The sequence below is a fragment of the Acipenser ruthenus genome, chromosome 41 (genome assembly GCF_902713425.1).
Source record: "Acipenser ruthenus chromosome 41, fAciRut3.2 maternal haplotype, whole genome shotgun sequence".
Taxonomy (NCBI): Eukaryota; Metazoa; Chordata; class Actinopteri; order Acipenseriformes; family Acipenseridae; genus Acipenser; species Acipenser ruthenus.
The window spans coordinates 9,831,645-9,851,113 of record NC_081229.1 but is presented as its reverse complement, the minus strand read 5'-3'; the positions used below and the strand labels follow the sequence as shown (position 1 = coordinate 9,851,113).

General features: G+C 39.4%; 1 pseudogene; it reads left to right on the top strand.

The window, feature by feature from the left end:
* Positions 1-2,460: 2,460 nt before the first annotated feature.
* The window catches only part of LOC131696746 (zinc finger protein 850-like), a 37,473-nt pseudogene continuing 20,464 nt past the window's right edge, over positions 2,461-19,469 (top strand).

Below are 19,469 nucleotides of genomic sequence, written 5' to 3'. Positions count from 1 at the left end.
TGCGCTGATTCAGGAGGGCTATGACGAACACACGCTGTCCTCCGAAGCGTGTGCCGTCTGCCGACCGCTTTGTTTCACACTGCAGATTCACCATGCAGCCACCCAGAGCTACAGCGTCGGAGGACAACGCAGCTCTGGGTAGCTTACAGGCCAGACTACAGGGGTCGCTGGTGCACGATGAGCCGAGGACACCCCGACCTAACCCTCCCTCCCCTGGCGACGCTCAGCCAATTGAGCGCCGCCCCCTGGAAGCTCCCGTCCTCGGTCAGCAAAGGAATAGCCTGGACTTGAACTCGTGACGTCCAGACTATAGGGCGCATCCTGCACTCCACACGGAGCGCCTTTACTGGATGCGCCACTCGGGAGCCCCCCATTGATTCTCTTGCTGGAGAAAGTTGTTGATCTAGCTCTTGAAAAAAACCTGAATAAGTCACCGAGCAATTTGGTGTTTCCCGTCCTGGTGAGGTGCTTCACCATTCTGTTAAATAATACGCATGACTTCTATAATGATGCTGCATGTTTTAACGTGAGTTGGGGTGCTGTGTTAATTTAGTTTGACAGTTTATTAATGTTAGTTTGTCTGTTACTTTATTATTATAGTTTATTAACATACACCTGCCTATTGCTTTTCTTTTACTTGTTTCATTTCATATGCTGATGCAGGCGAGTCTTGACAAGTAATAAATATGTATGTATTTATGTATTGATTCATATTGTGTCTGGTGGCTCTCTCCGTCTCAGAGAACACTTCAGCTATAACAACACTGTTTGCTTACAGAGGGGCGTTCTCTTAGCCGGGGTCTAGTGTAATTAATAACTTTGATTAATATTATATATATATATATATATAAAAATAATCAACGTGTAGTCGACTCCGAATCACGAGTCACGAGAACTCAAATCAATTTGCATTCATCTAGTGGTAGTACCGGGGGAAGAGTTTACCCAGCAGACGTTGTCCGATATCCCTCAGGAAAGATGTACAAATAATAAAAAAATACTGCTATAAAATAGCTAGATTATTCTATTTGCTTGCCCTTTCCAACTTGTCTGTCACTTTGAATACTGTTTGAATGTACCTGAAGTTTATAGATAAGCTTCAAGTTTGTGGACGTTGTTTTTCACTTTGATAGAAGCCGTGATCTGGACCACAGAGCCGGTGTAGCGTTAGAAAGTGGTACATCATCAGAACGTGGTATGTATACCAAAAACTTAACAGCATAACGTACCAGATTTGAATGGGTGCTTCCCTGCTTTCTTAGTAAATGTAGTGTGTGTGTATATGAATATTAGACAGAGAGAGACCCCAATGGAAATGTATAATTTCTAGACATTTCTCAAACAGCATTTTAGGAAAAATCTTTTGTTGCCATTATTATTATTATTATTATTATTATTATTATTATTATTATTATTATTATTATGTAAAATGAGGAAAATAAAGTTACAAGAAATAGATGTCTACAATTATTTATTTCAGCATTCAGCAAAGTATTTATACCCTTTGATGCTACGACAGCATTGTCTACAAGGTGCTAGAGATTTCAATATGATAATGCAGAACCTAATCCTAGAAAAGTCTATAAATACTGGATCGTAAGGGAACAATCTTAAGAGAGTATAAAACCGTTAGGCATAGGATGGTTGCTGTCATTACCAACCAGTCAATATGGGAACAAGTAAAGAGCTATCTGAAGACCTTAGGCAGAAAATTATTTATTTTCATAATGCGGGAGAAGGACTTGCAAGCATTTGAGTCTCCCAATTTCAATGCTGTACAGACGTTCTGTGTCGTTGTGTCAGAGGTTCAGCTTTATTTGGATGATCGCCTTTACCTTGTTTTAATTTCACGTTCCTCTCCAGTTTCTCTGAGATACGAATGTAGCAGCTTGACTTCTTTTTACTTTTTAGCGTATTCTCATTTTGTTGATCATTAACCTGTAGTACTTTGTATTTCATTATATCCTGATGTAACTATCACTATTTAATCATATCCTGATGTAACTATCACTATTATCTGCTGTATTATTGAATTGTGGTTTGTCACACTTGAACAAAAGTTATTGTATTTCTTGCTCTTATTGTATTACTTGTATTCTAACACTTGAAATGTATTTGCTTACGATTGTAAGTTGCCCTGGATAAGGGCGTCTGCTAAGAAATAAATAATAATAATAATAATAATGCTACTTGAAAGAAAAAAGTACACCACCATAGAAAGCCAATTCTTACATTCGTGCATAACATGATCATTCATATAAAGTAATCTCCAATAGTTTGTTATATCAGTACAGTGTAATACCACATTATATTTTAATGGTAAGGTTGTGGAAAGCAGATCTCTCTCTCTCTCTCTCTCTCTGATCACAATGTTAAAAATGCCTGCACGCTTTTCCACGCGTGTGACGACACATTCATGTGACAGACATGGACCAATCAAAACGCGAGACTGTTGTGCGGTTCCATCCCAGAGAGCGGGTGCGCGTCATCATCCGGGAACTCCGAGCTGCTGACGCTTCAAACAGAGCGCGGCGTTTCTCAAACAGCGCGAGATAAACACCGAGCCGTGAGGAGGCGGGTTAATTATTATCATTATTATTATTTGTGTGTTTAGTTAAACGATATTACATACCCGTTTGTAAGGCGTGGACGAGACTAAAAGGTAAGTTACAGTATTATTCATTTTAATTGAAGGTTATTTGTTTGTGACGCTTTGTTTGTTAAATGAACAGGCGTGACGTCATCAACAACACCGAGTCCATTTAAAATATAACAATTTAATCAATAAAAAATAAGGTACCGACGTTTTTATGTTTAATATTAATGACAACGTGTTTGAGGCTTAGTGTGTTAGCTGGGTATTTACATTGAGGGGCAGGCGAACTACCGCTATACCATAGTGTGTGTACAACACTGATCAACGAGGGGCGCGAAAACTGACTCATATATATATATATATATATATAGAGTTTAGCAGACACCTTTATCCAAGACAACTTACAGAGACTATAGGGTGTGTGTGAACTATGCATAAACAGCGTCTCACCCGAAACACGGAGCACAAGGAGGTTAATAATAGGGTCCGAGTTATTTTCGCATGTTTTCTTACTGTTGTTAGATTTGTGGGTATAACTCTATAAAGGTTAGAGGTACATCATGTCATATACGTGAAAATCAGGTACATGAAATGAATGCGCACACACTAGGGTTCCATTAAAAAAAAAACACTAAGTACCCTGAGACTCGCCCTGTTCAATTCAGATTCACAAAAAACACAGAAAAAGGAGAGGTGATGTTTAGAAAAAACAAAACAAAAAAAACAACATTTATTCTTTGTGAAAAAAAAAAAAAAATTTTAGCATGGCCAGCTCAAATTTAGCATGGATACATTTTTGTTTTTTTAAATTGGGCACAAAATAAAGTAATTATGGTCATATATACAAAACTGACAGAAAAGCAACAAAAAAAAAAAGATTAATTGAAAATGTGCAAAAGAAAAAAAAACAACATTCAGGCACCCTGATTATGTGGCACACGATGGGGCTGCTCACTGTGGCTTGAATAGCCAGCAAGGTGGCAACCAGGACAACATAACCCTAAACAGCTCCCGGCATCTGAGCCACAAACACAGGAAATTACAAAAATAGGTCCTCGTGTCTTTGATGTTGCCATTCATCTTATTGTGTAAAGATTGTGTGTGGAAATGTTTGTTTACTGCACGAGGCAGATCTGTCTTCAGCAGCAACATTCCACAACACTCCCATTCAAGACTCTCCTAATATGAGCATCTACCAGAAACACACAAGCAGGGCTGGCTCTCATAGTGTCTGAGTAAAAAACAGTTAAAAGGCCGGGTGGGACATTGAACATCAGACAGACCCTGAACGGATTTCAGTGATTTGCTGAGACCCACACAGCGAGTCGGTGAGGGAGCCTGGATTCGAACCAGGGACCTCCTGGTTACAAGTCCTTTCCTTTAACCAGCAGACCACACAGCCCCCTAGAGAACCAGTGTGAGTAGAAGGACATCTTCTATGCATATAAACAAGCAATTGTGCTACAGTTGTACATCAGCGAAAAAAACAAAGACCACAACAATCGCAGAGCAAAAAGTCAAACTAAACTCATCACAGCCGTCACCAGTCAGCAGTCCAAAACAAGGGCAACGAAACGCAAATATATAGTCTAGAGAAGTGCGTGGTTTTGTTTTTTGTATAGTGTGAACGTGTCAATTATAGTTATCAAATGTAGTTTCAAGACGCCGGCTGTCAAATTTGTATACCGATCACAGTAATGTTACGAAGAAACGGCAAACGGATGGACAGAATTTAATTAATTAAAAAATATAAATCTAGGTTAATGTATCCAGTGCACTATTTTATGTCAACAAGAATACTTTAAATGTTTGAACTGGCACGGTAGCACGGTGTTATTTACTAATGTCTTGACCAAGTATAATTTTAGCGTCGGCCACACAGTGTCAGTCTTATTAAATCTAGGATTTTTTTTTGAACCATCAATGACAGGCTATATCAAAACAAAATTTTTCGCGATTGTTTAACTTAAAAACTACCGCGTGGATTTTCACGAATAGTAAATGATGAGCCAGATGCTGCAAATGTGAACTGTTTGTGAGCAATTTATTTTGTGATTTTTGTGTTAGCAAACAAACCCTCAAACATTTGGTAATATTAATTATCATGCACATTATGTTATCGTACATATTAGTATTACACTTGCATGCTTATGTTTTAAAGTGTATATAAACTAAATTCAGTAGATGCTGAGTAATATCTTGGCTGTAAATGTTTAAAAGAGGTACAATTTCATTCGTTGCTACATCAAGAACTGAAAATAATGAAATGGATAAAGTCAGGATCCACAAGACATAAGTGACCTGAGCAATTCAGATTAACTGACCCACAGAGAATGATTAAAGTGACGAATCCCCACTAACTTACTCTCTGTGGTGGAGCCTGACTGCGCAGGCGTAACATTTGAGTTAGCGGAAATTTAAATAACTTGCGAAATATTCAATTTTTCCGGTTCCAAAAAGGGCACTCCTAGTCAATGAGTACTATCTGCCTGTCGGATGTGGTGTTTAAATACGCAGCCGTTTTTGAGTGCAAAAAAACTGACTAATTTGTCCAAACTAAAAGTACCGCACGGATTTTCACGAAACTTGGACAAAAAAGAATCTCCATCACACGGACATGGAGCATATGAAATGCCGTCCCAATCCGTTTTGAAAACATACCCAGCCATTCTTCCCCTCGCTAAGAGAACACCACTCGGGAAGCAAGCAAAGTGTTCTTATAGCGGAAGTGTTCTCTAAGACGGAGTCAGCCACCAGACACAATAGGAATCAATCAGTAAATAAATACATATGTATTACTTGTTATAAAGCACGTGCATCAACTTATGAAGTTAACTGAATAAGTAAAAGAAAAGCAATTAATAAACTATAATAATAAAGTAACAGACAAACTAACGTTACTGAACTGTCAAGCTAAATAAACCCAGCACCCTACCATACACACGTTACAAAATGCAGCAGCAACATACAAGACATGCACATTATTTAACAGCATGGTGAAGCAACTCACCAGAACGGGGAACACCAGATTGCTCTGCGACTTGTGTCTGATTTCAGGTTTTTTTCAAGAGCTCGAACAGTTTCCAAACTGAGGTGCATTTCGCCATTTGATCACATGGTATTTTGTAGCGATGAGCTACACTGATAGGACGGTGGTTCTGTACAGATTGAATAAACCAGTCAGTGTGCCTCAAGACACACTCGCGATGACAAATCATATTTTAAAAGATTGAATTGACCATTTTAATTTAAGTTTGATGACGATGAGTTATCAGGTTACACAGTAAAAATTGTTATGGGTGCCAAATGTAAACATTTCAACATATAAAATCCTCTGGTATTATGAACTTATCAGAAATTCTGTATTTCTACAATAGTAAAGCCACCCCTGCTATTAAGGTCAGATTTTGTCGGCCCCTTGAATGGCCTTCATAACCCTGTATTTAAATAAATACATGCATTTGTTTTTCAGCTACTAAACAGAGTCCTGTGTGCTGCCATGGACAGTGTGAAGATGGAATCTGTCCAGATTAAAGAGGAGTTCCCTGAACTTGAACCTGTCCCCATTAGAGTGGAGTTCTCTGGGCTGGCTTCCCTCCCCACTAAACAGGAGCTCTGTGAGATGCAATGTGACAGCAGTCAGCTAGAGGTCTCTGAGATTAAAGCTGAGCACAATGAATTGGAGATCCCCCAGTCAGAAGAACCCCTTCCTGTTAAACAAGAAGAGGTGCTGGAAACTGTCCGTATTAAACAGGAGCCCCCTGAAGTAGAGTTTGAGCACATGGAACCAGTGAAGGAAGAATCTGAGGACTTCAAACCAAACATCCCTGAGCTGGAGCGTGTACGCCTGCGGGAGTGTAGCGTGGTGCTGGAGAGAATCTGTGTGAGAGAGCAAGGCGCTGGAGAGGAAGGCTCTCCCAACAGCATGCAAGGAGGTGGAAAGGAAGACGGGCGCTCCCATTCAGAATGCAGTCTAGCAGGTGAGTGACTCCCAGTAGCTGTGACATTGTCATTCTAGATTGCGTGATATCCACAGTGTGGTTGAGAGGGAGGGAGGGAGCATGTAGGCTAGATTACTAGCTATTTGTTTTTCCTGTACCACTCCAAACAGTTCAAGATAGGACTCAATACTGGTGAACTTCAGATACAGATAGAATGTAGTCATTGTTCGGGGAGTGGGGGTAATTATACCAAGGGGGAGAAACACTAAAGTACTGTATATATCAAAAATAAATGTTCAGTGGAAAAATATATGGATATTTTTGTAAATGCGTAAAGTAATGCTATTTAAAGATATAATTGTAGCATGTGTTGGAGGAAATAGACCTGAAACATTACAGGAGGTCTTGGAAGGCAGATTTTGATCCCAAGGCTCGGTTTCACCAGCATCAGTCTTTACTGACTTCTTTTACACATAAATTAAAGGCTTTGTTTATTTGTTTTTTTAAAAGCTGTTGTAACCTATTGCAAGCACTCCCAGCTGAAATTCACATGTTTTAATACACTCCACCATGTGTCCTAAGCCAGGGATGGAAATAAGACTCCTGTTGCATAGCAGATTCACCTGTTCCAGGTTTTAAAATGAGCCTGATTAGCCCCAATGTATAGGTAACAAGCACAGGTGTGTCTTATTAAACTGCTAGTAAAACCAGGAAGGGATCAAACTGCTATGCAAAGGGAGGCTTATTTCCATCCCTGCCTAAGCCTACAAGCAGTCCCTCTTACTTTCTTTTCTGTTCATATTTTCCAGGTTCCAGTCCAGCAGCTAAAGCGAGGGCGGGCGCTGGAGAATATCCTGACTGTGGGAAAGGTTTCACCCAGTTAGAGCATTTTAAAACACACCAGCGAATTCACACAGGAGAGAAACCGTATCGCTGCTCTGACTGTGGGAAGAGGTTCAGTCACTCAGTATCCCTGAAAACACACCAGCGAATTCATACAGGAGAGAAACCGTATCGCTGCTCTGACTGTGGGAAGAGTTTCAGTCACTCAGTATCCCTGAAAACACACCAGCGAATTCACACAGGAGAAAAACCGTATCGCTGCTCTGACTGTGGGAAGAGTTTCAGTTGTTCAGGAAACCTGAAAACACACCAGCGAATTCACACAGGAGAGAAACCGTATTGCTGCTCTGACTGTAGGAAGAGGTTCAGTCACTCAGTATCCCTGAAAACACACCAGCGAATTCACACAGGAGAGGAACCGTATTTCTGCTCTGACTGTGGGAAGAGTTTCAGTCGGTCAGACAACCTTGTTTCACACCAGCGAATTCACACAGGAGAGAAACCATATTGCTGCTCTGTCTGTGGGAAGAGTTTCAGTAGGTCAAGAGACATGAAAGCACACCAGCGAATTCACACAGGAGAGAAACCGTATCGCTGCTCTGACTGTGGGAAGAGTTTCAGTCATTCAAACTACCTTGTTTCACACCGGCGAATTCACACAGGAGAGAAACCGTATCGCTGCTCTGACTGTGGAAAGAGTTTCAGTCATTCAAACAACCTTGTTTTACACCAGCGAATTCACACTGGAGAGAAACCGTATCACTGCTCTGACTGTGGGAAGAGGTTCAGTCAATCAGTATCCCTGAAAACACATCAGCGAATTCACACAGGAGAGAAACCGTATCGCTGCTCTGACTGTGGGAAGACGTTCAGTCACTTACTATCCCTGAAAACACACCAGCGAATTCACACAGGAGAGGAACCGTATTTCTGCTCTGACTGTGGGAAGAGTTTCAGTCGGTCAGACAGCCTTGTTTCACACCAGCGAATTCACACAGGAGAGAAACCGTATCGCTGCTCTGTCTGTGGGAAGAGTTTCAGTAGGTCAAGAGACATGAAAGCACACCAGCGAATTCACACAGGAGAGAAACTATCGCTGCTCTGACTGTGGGAAGAGTTTCAGTCATTCAAACAAACTTGTTTCACACCAGCGAATTCACACAGGAGAGAAACCGTATTTCTGCTCTGACTGTGGGAAGAGTTTCAGTCTCTCAGCATCCCTGAAAACACGCCAGTGAATTCACACAGGAGAGAAACCGTATCGCTGCTCTGACTGTGGGAAGCGTTTCAGTCAGTCAAACAACCTTGTTTCACACCAGAGAATTCACACAGGAGAGAAACCGTATCGCTGCTCTGACTGTGGGAAGAGTTTCAGTTGTTCAGGAAACCTGAAAACACACCAGCGAATTCACACAGGACAGAAACCGTATCGCTGCTCTGACTGTGGGAAGAGGTTCAGTCACTCAGTATCCCTGAAAACACACCAGCGAATTCACACAGGAGAGAAACCATATCACTGTTCTGACTGTGGGAAGAGTTTCAGTCAGTCCGGACACCTTGTTTCACACCAGCGAATTCACACAGGAGAGAAACCGTATCGCTGCTATGACTGTGGGAAGAGTTTCTGTTTTAAACAAAGGCCTTCAGAAACACCAGTGAATCCACAGAAGAGAGAAACCTTAAAGACTATGTTAATTGGGACTGTTCTATCATGAAGAAAAAAATGTTAACCTTGCATTATGAATTTGAAACAAAAACACTTTGGAAATGTGAAAAAACGCCAAGTTCTCAAAATTGCCCAGCCATTTAAAGTAGAGATATCAAAAACACAAGACAAGCTTCAAGAAACCATGTGTTGGAGGAAATAGACCTGAAACATTACAGGAGGTCTTGGAAGGCAGATTTTGATCCCAAGGCTCGGTTTCACCAGCATCAGTCTTTACTGACTTCTTTTACACATAAATTAAAGGCTTTGTTTATTTGTTTTTTTAAAAGCTGTTGTAACCTATTGCAAGCCCCCACAGCTGAAATTCACATGTTTTAATCCACTCCACCAGCTGCCCTAAGCCAGGGATGGAAATAAGACTCTGTTGCATAGCAGATTCACCTGTTCCAGGTTTTAAAATGAGCCTGATTAGCCCCAATGTATAGGTAACAAGCACAGGTGTGTCTTATTAAACTGCTAGTAAAACCAGGAAGGGATCAAACTGCTATGCAAAGGGGGGCTTATTTCCATCCCTGCCTAAGCCAGCAAGCAGTCCCTCTTACTTTCCTGTTCATATTTTCCAGGTTCCAGTCCAGCAGCTAAAGCGAGGGCGGGCGCTGGAGAATATCCTGACTGTGGGAAAGGTTTCACCCAGTTAGAGCATTTTAAAACACACCAGCGAATTCACACAGGAGAGAAACCGTATCGCTGCTGTGACTGTGGGAAGAGGTTCAGTCACTCAGTATCCCTGAAAACACACCAGCGAATTCACACAGGAGAGAAACCGTATCGCTGCTCTGACTGTGGGAAGAGTTTCAGTCACTCAGTATCCCTGAAAACACACCAGCGAATTCACACAGGAGAGAAACCGTATCACTGTACTGACTGTGGGAAGAGTTTCAGTTATTCAGGAAACCTGAGAACACACCAGCGACTTCACACAGGAGAGAAACCGTATTCCTGCTCTGACTGTGGGAAGAGTTTCAGTCAGTCCGGACACCTTGTTTCACACCAGCGAATTCACACAGGAGAGAAACCGTACCACTGCTTTGACTGTGGGAAGAGTTTCCGTCTTAAACAAGGCCTTCAAAAACACCAGCGAATTCACACAGGAGAGAAACCGTATCGCTGCTCTGACTGTGGGAAGAGTTTCTGTTTTAAACAAAGGCCTTCAGAAACACCAGTGAATCCACAGAAGAGAGAAACCTTAAATACTATGTTAATTGGGACTGTTCTATCATGAAGGAAAAAATGTTAACCTTGCATTATGAATTTGAAACAAAAACACTTTGGAAATGTGAAAAAACGCCAAGTTCTCAAAATTGCCCAGCCATTTAAAGTAGAGATATCAAAAACACAAGACAAGCTTCACGAAACCATTGGGGCAACCTTGCTCAGCAGAAAACAAACAGGCACAACTGTAAAACCGATGAGGTCCAAGGTTGCCCCAGTTGTTTCTTCTAACTTGTATCAAAAACACAAGTTAACTTGGAAGAAACAATTGGGGCAACCTTGGCCAGCACCAAGCAAACAGGCACAACTATCAAAGAGGTGGGGGCCAAGGTTGCCCCAATTTCACAACTAACACATTTCTCAGTTTTAATTCAGAAATCAATTGTTTCTACTAACTTGGCTTGTGTTTTTCAGACACAGTAAAAGCAGATCAAATGCATGAAACAATTGGTTTCTGAATTAAAACTGAGAAATGTGTTAATTGTGATATTAATTTGTAAATGTGGGACGAAAAGTCAGACGAAAACCAGAAGCCCAAATATAATGTAATGCAATGTAAGGTCTCTCTGAGAATTATTATTTATTTTTATTTTTTTTAAATAAAAATAATCTTCCAACTGAATGTGCATTTGAAAAAATGTGGCGATTGGGAGAAAATAATTATAATTGAATAAAATTACAAAATAAATAACGTGTGCAGATTTAACAATGTGCTTAATTATACAACACAATAGTAAGCAATGCTGAAAACAACACCTATCTAAATTGTATTCAACTGAGCAAAATATATATTTTTATTTGAAAGCTTGTTTCAACTTGAGTTCCAGTGCTCTGCCTCTCTGAGTCATTCTCAGTGCTGGAGATTGAGTTCTAGCGCTCTGCCTCTCTGAGTCCTTCTCAGTGCTGGAGATTGAGTTCTAGTGCTCTGCCTCTCTGAGTCCTTCTCAGTGCTGGAGATTGAGTTCTAGCGCTCTGCCTCTCTGAGTCCTTCTCAGTGCTGGAGATTGAGTTCTAGCGCTCTGCCTCTCTGAGTCCTTCTCAGTGCTGGAGATTGAGTTCTAGCGCTCTGCCTCTCTGAGTCCTTCTCAGTGCTGGAGATTGAGTTCTAGCGCTCTGCCTCTCTGAGTCCTTCTCAGTGCTGGAGATTGAGTTCTAGCGCTCTGCCTCTCTGAGTCGTTCTCAGTGCTGGAGATTGAGTTCTAGCGCTCTGCCTCTCTGAGTCCTTCTCAGTGCTGGAGATTGAGTTCCAGCGCTCTGCCTCTCTGAGTCCTTCTCAGTGCTGGAGATTGAGTTCTAGCGCTCTGCCGCTCTGAGTCCTTCTCAGTGCTGGAGATTGAGTTCTAGCGCTCTGCCTCTCTGAGTCCTTCTCAGTGCTGGAGATTGAGTTCTAGCGCTCTGCCTCTCTGAGTCGTTCTCAGTGCTGGAGATTGAGTTCTAGCGCTCTGCCTCTCTGAGTCCTTCTCAGTGCTGGAGATTGAGTTCCAGCGCTCTGCCTCTCTGAGTCCTTCTCAGTGCTGGAGATTGAGTTCTAGCGCTCTGCCGCTCTGAGTCCTTCTCAGTGCTGGAGATTGAGTTCTAGCGCTCTGCCTCTCTGAGTCCTTCTCAGTGCTGGCTGACGTTTATTTATTTCAATACAGGGCTACTAAGGCCATTCAAGCCATATAATACCACAGGACTTTATCTGCCCTGTCCTAACCTGAGTCCGGTTTGAAGGATATCTGAAAGTTGGCGAGTTGAAGCTGATTTTTTTAGCTCTCTGACTGGGAAGAGGCTTTCGAAGGACGCTGCGGCGAGCTTCAGAGTATCCACAGGATCTAGGGGGCTCGCTCTGCCACTCGAGCTCTCCTACAATTCAAATACAACGGCTGCTTTACAGCCCGAACGCATTTTAAAAGATCAGTTATACTTGAGGCTTCTGTTTTTTGTTTTTTATTAATTGTATTTTTCTGTACTTATTTTTAACTTTTTGAAGTTATGTAAATCTTTTTTTTGGGGGGGGCTTTCGTTTTTGATATACTGTTTGAAATAAGTATTTCGGTTACTTTCAAAAATGCTTGAGTTTTTTGTTTGTTTTTTTTGTCAACATGTACAGTAGTAACTCGACAGCACACTTAAGCTGTCCCATTTTTCCTTTGCTGTCTTCCACAGTGAAATCCCTCTGGTCTCGGCACATTCTTCTGGGGTTTTTGTGTGGAGGCATTTTTGTACATTTCGCCACAATTCTGTTTTAAATCTTCCATATCTTAATTGTAATATATCTTTAAATCCCGCTAACAAGCCTCCATCCTGATTGAAATCTCGTTTTAAATCTCGCAAGCGGAGTCTGCAATAGAAATGTAGGAATGTGCTGTCACTCAGTAGTTGGGGCGGGTTTAAAGGATTGAGAACGAATCAATGATAGATACGAGTCAGGAAGGCGGGACATTACCCAGCAGCACTGGAAAATGTATTTATTATTATTTTTGTAGTAGGTTTTATTTTCTAATGGTTAAAGGGTAAAGTCAACGTGAATTGATCAACCATTTCCACAGTTTTTCCGGTGTTTTCCGTGTTTATTGGCTATCCACCGATTTCATTTTTTTTGTATCGGGTGTGTTTTATCGGGTTTTATCTATTAAAACCGAAAATCACATTCTGATAATTACACTGTAATTACAGCTCTGCCATAAAAAAACACGTAATTAACCAGAACACAGGAAAAGAAATGGCTTTATTATGATATTTATCTTTTTGTTCAACAAGGATGTTTTAGTATTTTGGATAAAAAATATCTTAAAACAACCAATCAGCAAGGAGTAATTTTGTCCTCGGACATTAAATTTACATTTGTTTACAAAACCTGATGTGTGATACAATGCTGCAGGAACTTTCTCAAGCTCTGAATATTTTTTAAAGATTTACACAAACATTGCCAACATATTTGAGGCCTAATTCCTTTTTTCAGGTGCAGGCACCCCAGCACGCAAGCCCCTGCAGGACCAACAGCACCAATTAGGCGGCAAGTCGACAAAACTCCTTCATCGTGCCAAGAATGACAAGAAAACCAGGGTTTAGAAACAACCGCAACGATAAACAAACAAAAAAAGAAACAACATTAATTTATTACATTCTGGAATGAAAATGATATTCAGACTTTGTTTAATAAAGTTTTTTTCCCTTTCTGTCTGTTCTCTCTGTCTCTCTCCATTGTTTTCAAATGTACAATCATCTGGGGGAATAAAAACACTCTTCCCATGGTCTGACACCTCAGTGGCCAATGACAAAGCATTACATCACAGCCAGCCAATGAAATTCAACATTACATTTAGGTTGCTTTTTCAGAGCAGCCAGCGAATCAAATAGCACTAATTTGCCTTCAGTTCAGGCTTCCCTTTGCAGTCATCCACATGTCTTTTATTCGCTCAAAATAAACAGGCGCTGTTATTATCTTCTTATTAAATTATGTACACAGAAAACAAGCTGTAAAAGTATGAGTGACAGTGAAGCGTTTTGTTAATAATCAGAGGTTTGCTAGTTATATTCCTGGATATTAATAGTGAAGACATTTTATAATTATAATAATAATAATAATAATCTTTATTTTATAAAGCTCCTAGATGCACGCATCTCAAAGAAACACAGAAACCACAGAGAAGCATCTATCCATGCAGCATATTAAGAGTATACATAATATAACAAGAAATTACACAAATGAAAAACCAAACCATGATCAAAATGTCTGAACGTACCCATCATTCCCCGGGGCGCATGAGGGCTCTCTGCGGCTCTGAGTGGAGGAGGCTGAAGTAGAGATATTGAGAGTGATTGTAAATAATGAATACACTGTCAGTTACCTGAATAGGTTTTTCCTGGTATCTGCTGTAATATTGTGAGCTGTGTGTGTGTGTGTGTCGGGTTTACAGTCTACTTCAATTATATTCATCTGTGTTTTTTACTTTCATGTTTCCAAAGTGAAAAACAAAAACTACAACTGCAAAAGAGAAAAGGAAACCGATTATCAAGTGTAATAAAACTCTAAGATGTTATTTTTGTAATGATTTATCAATGGAAATTACAGAGGCATCGATACAGTACTGTGTGTATTACAGCCGTTAAATAATAAAAAAAGCATTCTTGTTGTGTTAGTTTTGAACAGTGTGGTTATGTACATGTTCACATGTTCAAAAACGATTATAGATATATGCTACTTGAAAGAAAAAAGTACACCACCACAGAAAGCCAATTCTTACATTCGTGCATAACATGATCATTCATATAAAGTAATCGCCCATAGTTTGTTCTATCAGTGCAGTGTAATACCACATTATATTTTAATGGTAAGGTTGTGGAAAGCAGATCACTCTCTCTCTCTCTCTCTCTCTCTGATCACAATGTTAAAAATGCCTGCACGCTTTTCCACGCGTGTGACGACACATTCATGTGACAGACATGGACCAATCAAAACGCGAGACTGTTGTGCGGTTCCATCCCAGAGAGCGGGTGTGCGTCATCATCCGGGAACTCCGAGCTGCTGACGCTTCAAACAGAGCGCGGCGTTTCTCAAACAGCGCGAGATAAACACCGAGCCGTGAGGAGGCGGGTTAATTATTATCATTATTATTATTTGTGTGTTTAGTTAAACGATATTACATACCCGTTTGTAAGGCGTGGACGAGACTAAAAGGTAAGTTACAGTATTATTCATTTTAATTGAAGGTTATTTGTTTGTGACGCTTTGTTTGTTAAATGAACAGGCGTGACGTCATCAACAACACCGAGTCCATTTAAAATATAACAATTTAATCAATAAAAAATAAGGTACCGACGTTTTTATGTTTAATATTAATGACAACGTGTTTGAGTCTTAGTGTGTTAGCTGGGTATTTACATTGAGGGGCAGGCGAACTACCGCTATACCATAGTGTGTGTGCAACACTGATCAACGAGGGACGCGAAAACTGACTCATATATATATATATATATAGTTAAGCCCTTTACTCAGTACCGCTTTTTTGGGATGTGGTTAAAGTTTTACTTGATAAATTGAATACTATGTCTTCTGTCTTCTCTTTTGTGTATTTGGTACCATGTCTATTTCTGGGTCTCCTATCTTTCTGTTTTGAATTCTCTGTTCTATTCATGTTTAACTCTCTATTTTGCATTTTATTAATTACTTTAACCTGGTTTATTTTTACTGTTTTAGATTTAAATACAATAACTGAGAAATGGTTATTGTTGTATAAAAGATTAATGGGATCGTTCTTATTTTTAATATATTCTATTGTGCCTTCGTATTTAAAACAGTCCTTATTCTTTAAGTCTATGTATACGTGTATGAGCCTATTCAGGAGGTCTACAGCTGCCATAACTTCTGCCTCTGTAGCCCAAGAATCTACACTCCCGTCACTTAATTTCATTTTTTCAATATGGGTCACTGAGTCGATGTACATTTCATATTGTTTTATATTGCTTTCCGTTAGTTCTATTACATTATGTCTAATTGTTCGATGGTCATTTTGTGAACCGTATAAAACTACACCTAAACATCTACAGAAACAGTTCCCGTCCTTCTCTATTTGAACTATGTTGTAGTCGTCATAACTCTTATACTCGCATTGCTTAAGCATTCTATTAGAAAGTGTTTCAGCAGTGTTTTCCTTATTCTCTGATTTGTTATGATTTGAAATTTTAATTTTTTCTAGACCTATTTTATAATCCCGGTTGACCTCTTAATTTGCGTAATTTCATTATCTTTTTGTTGTTCAAATGTTCTAGTGTTTTGTTCTCAAAGTTGTCTACTTTACGAAGTAACTGTCTCATTTCTGATGGAGGGAACATGCAATTTATGTCATTTATTACTATCTCTATTTCATTACTTATTTCTCTAATTCGTCTTGCCGATGTTATTATTATTATTATTATTATTATTATTATTATTATTTATTTCTTAGCAGACGCCCTTATCCAGGGCGACTTACAATTGTTACAAGATATCACATTATACATTATTTCACATTATACAGATATCACATTATTTTACATACTGTCACGTTTTCACTTTTCACGTTCTCTTTTATTATATTATTTGCTCTGCACACACTCTTAACTCAGGGGAGACGTTAAGGAGGACAGAGATGTTTAAAACTCCTAGTGGTTTATGTTCGAGCACTGGACGAGCGGTGTGTCCTTAAAACCTTTTTATTTAATCAAGAAAATCACTCAGACTCATTTATTCAAAGTTTTACGAATCAGAGCAACATCAGCGCTCCTTCGTTTTATTAAAATGCCTTTAATATTGGTTTAGTAGTTTGTGCATACTACCAAAACCCGAAAACGTAACAATAATTAGCAATCCTAAGTTTATTACAAGCTTCAGCATTTAATACTTCAATAACATAATACAATTATATGTATTCAGTGCAGCCCTCAGGCTGGTTAAGCACAAAGCCTACAAGCACCCACTGCTATGTTTTAGCACATTCAATATAACACTCTTAATACTAAAACATTGTTTCAAAACCTCATAGCAATATAACCAATAAATGCGAGATACAATAATACCATTAATATGCTTACCTCCTATTATAAGGAAGAGTAGCGTGAACAAAAGAGAAGGACTGTTCTGTAGAGATCTGCAAAGGATGGACCACACATAGCTCTGCCAAGCTTGTTTGTGGTACTCTAGTGTGATCAGTTCAGGGTTTTTATACAATTTTGTCCCATTGCGAGCAATGAGAGGCCCCAATTAGTCCAAATCATCAATCTCCATGGACAGTCCTTATCTCTTAGCAAACAGTAATCTATAAGGAATTCAACCAACTTTTCAGTCCCACTCATATACCAATAAATCAACACTGGCCCATGATCTCACCCACTCATCCTTGCCCCCTCCTTTATCCGAAGAATTCAGGTAAAGCAGAGTTCACAAAATCCTTGCTGTTTTGATTCACTAGTTAATATGTGTGTATTACAAAAAGAAGTGGTGTTTTAAATATATGCAACACCAATATAGGAAAAGTGGTGTTTTTTGAATATATGCAACACCAACAGTTTATAATATAGCAGTTTATAGTTTATAATGCTTATAATTGATTATATAAACTTGGCTTTCAGAAATATATTCCTTCATGTCATCTCACTCAAATTAGTTTCCTTCTTTCCTTACTGGTGTACATTTAGCAGGTATTATAGGGAACTTCCATCTTATGGAAAACCTAACTATTTTACTGAGCTGTAAAGCTGTAATGCCTTTCTCTCCTATGGGCCCCAATTGCCTGAACCCAATTGACACTTAGATGACCCTGTATTTTTCAGCTATATTCATACTGGCTAAATCCAGTTTGTTAAAGACATCTCCTCCCTTGCCAAGTTTGGTATTGATGGATGTTTCTATAAGTCTATACCTATATCTCATATGCCTCCTTTGCCCTTCGACTAGTTATTTTAGGTGTTAAACTCTAACTCCCCACATGTGCAGTCAGGCCTTCGGTACTATAATCCTTCTGATAAGAAAATTCCGGCTTCCTCCCACCAAAAAGGCCTTCCAGCAGCTAATATTAATCTCTCCAAGGGCAGGCTGATAGAGAGTTCAAGAAGACGGTCACATAGTTTATTCTTCTAAAACCTACCTCCTGCTTTTTATTCTTCATTATTTATTCAATCCTTTTATTTTGTATTTTAAACACAACATCTTTTTATGCTGCGTCTTTTAACTTCAGAGTCAAACTAGTACATTACTTCTTATAGCGTATGGCTGCTAACCTTATTACTTTCTGCTAGCAGCAGTATATCCGCAATATTACAATATGATTTTATTCAATTTTTCTGCTCTCTATTTGTGGTGTATCTTCTGACAATGCTTATTTGTCTTAAGTTATAGTCTGCTTTTACTCTAGGTTGTTCTTACTCACCTACTTATTTTAAAACTGAATTACAAGCAGAAACCTACTCAAATCTTTTAATCCTTTTCTGTTTTTCTCTTTCCCTTAAGAATACTCCTAACTCCTTTTCCCTTTATATTCAGAAGTTATAATTCTTGAATGTAAGCACACAGTAATTCTTTTCATTGAATTAGGACTCCGTTTTTAACCATGCTCATCTTAGTAGAAAACAGCTTCAGGTATGCTATCATATTAAGCAAAGTGAATCATATGATCTTATACATAAAAATTGTTCATAGTATTTCATACTAACAATAATTATCACTACCTATGATTATATGTTACCACAGCAATCTATACCATTTAAAACAAGCATATTAACATACATCTATTAGTACAGCATTATTTTGTAGTCAAGCTGAAAAGTCTTAACAGAGATTTCAGCACTAAATTCTGGGAATCGTGCCAATTTTAATAAGAGACTGCTCAAGGCCGGCCAGTGTATCAAGTTGTACCAGATTCTGTTATACGGTCTTACAGAGAGAGAGCACTTTACAGTATTCGTTACAGACTAAAGATTATTCAAACATTACAAATGGTTACAGCACATATCATCTCATTAATACATTTCATTTTTAAATCATCCAGTCCATGTCCAATGTTTCAGCTCGTTCCCAGCAGGACTCCAATTCTGTCTTGGGTTCAGCTCGGGTCGGCTCTGCAAACACCACAATACCTATTTTGCTCTATATTATTAGTGGGCAGACTTAATACAACTGAATCTGAATCAATCGAGGAGCCGTGAACTCTAGCCACTGAAATTCTCCATGCAAAGGAATCCAATTTCTTACTGCACATAATAACTGGTTCGAGGTCACCCGTGACAATACAGTTACCCATTTATACAGTTGTTTTTTTACTGGAGCAATCTAGGTAAAGTACCTTGCTCAAGGGTACAACAGCAGTGTCCCCCACTGGGGATTGAACCCACAACCCTCCGGTCAAGAGTCCAGAGCCCTAACCACTACTCCACACTGCTGCCCGTTAATGTTAATTTAGCCTCCTGCATTACCTTAAACGAAGTCTCTTTTAATATCTGATTTACATTTAATCTTTCTGCTTCACTAGTCTTCATGTTTACGCTTAGTTTTATTTTAAAGCCAGTTGGAACTACTGCATTATCTATACAAGTATCTATAAAGCTTTGATGAGAATGATACTTCGCTCTCTGTGCCGTCAGTCTCTTAAGTTTATTATCCGCCTGTCTTGCCCTCCTGGATTGGTGTAATACT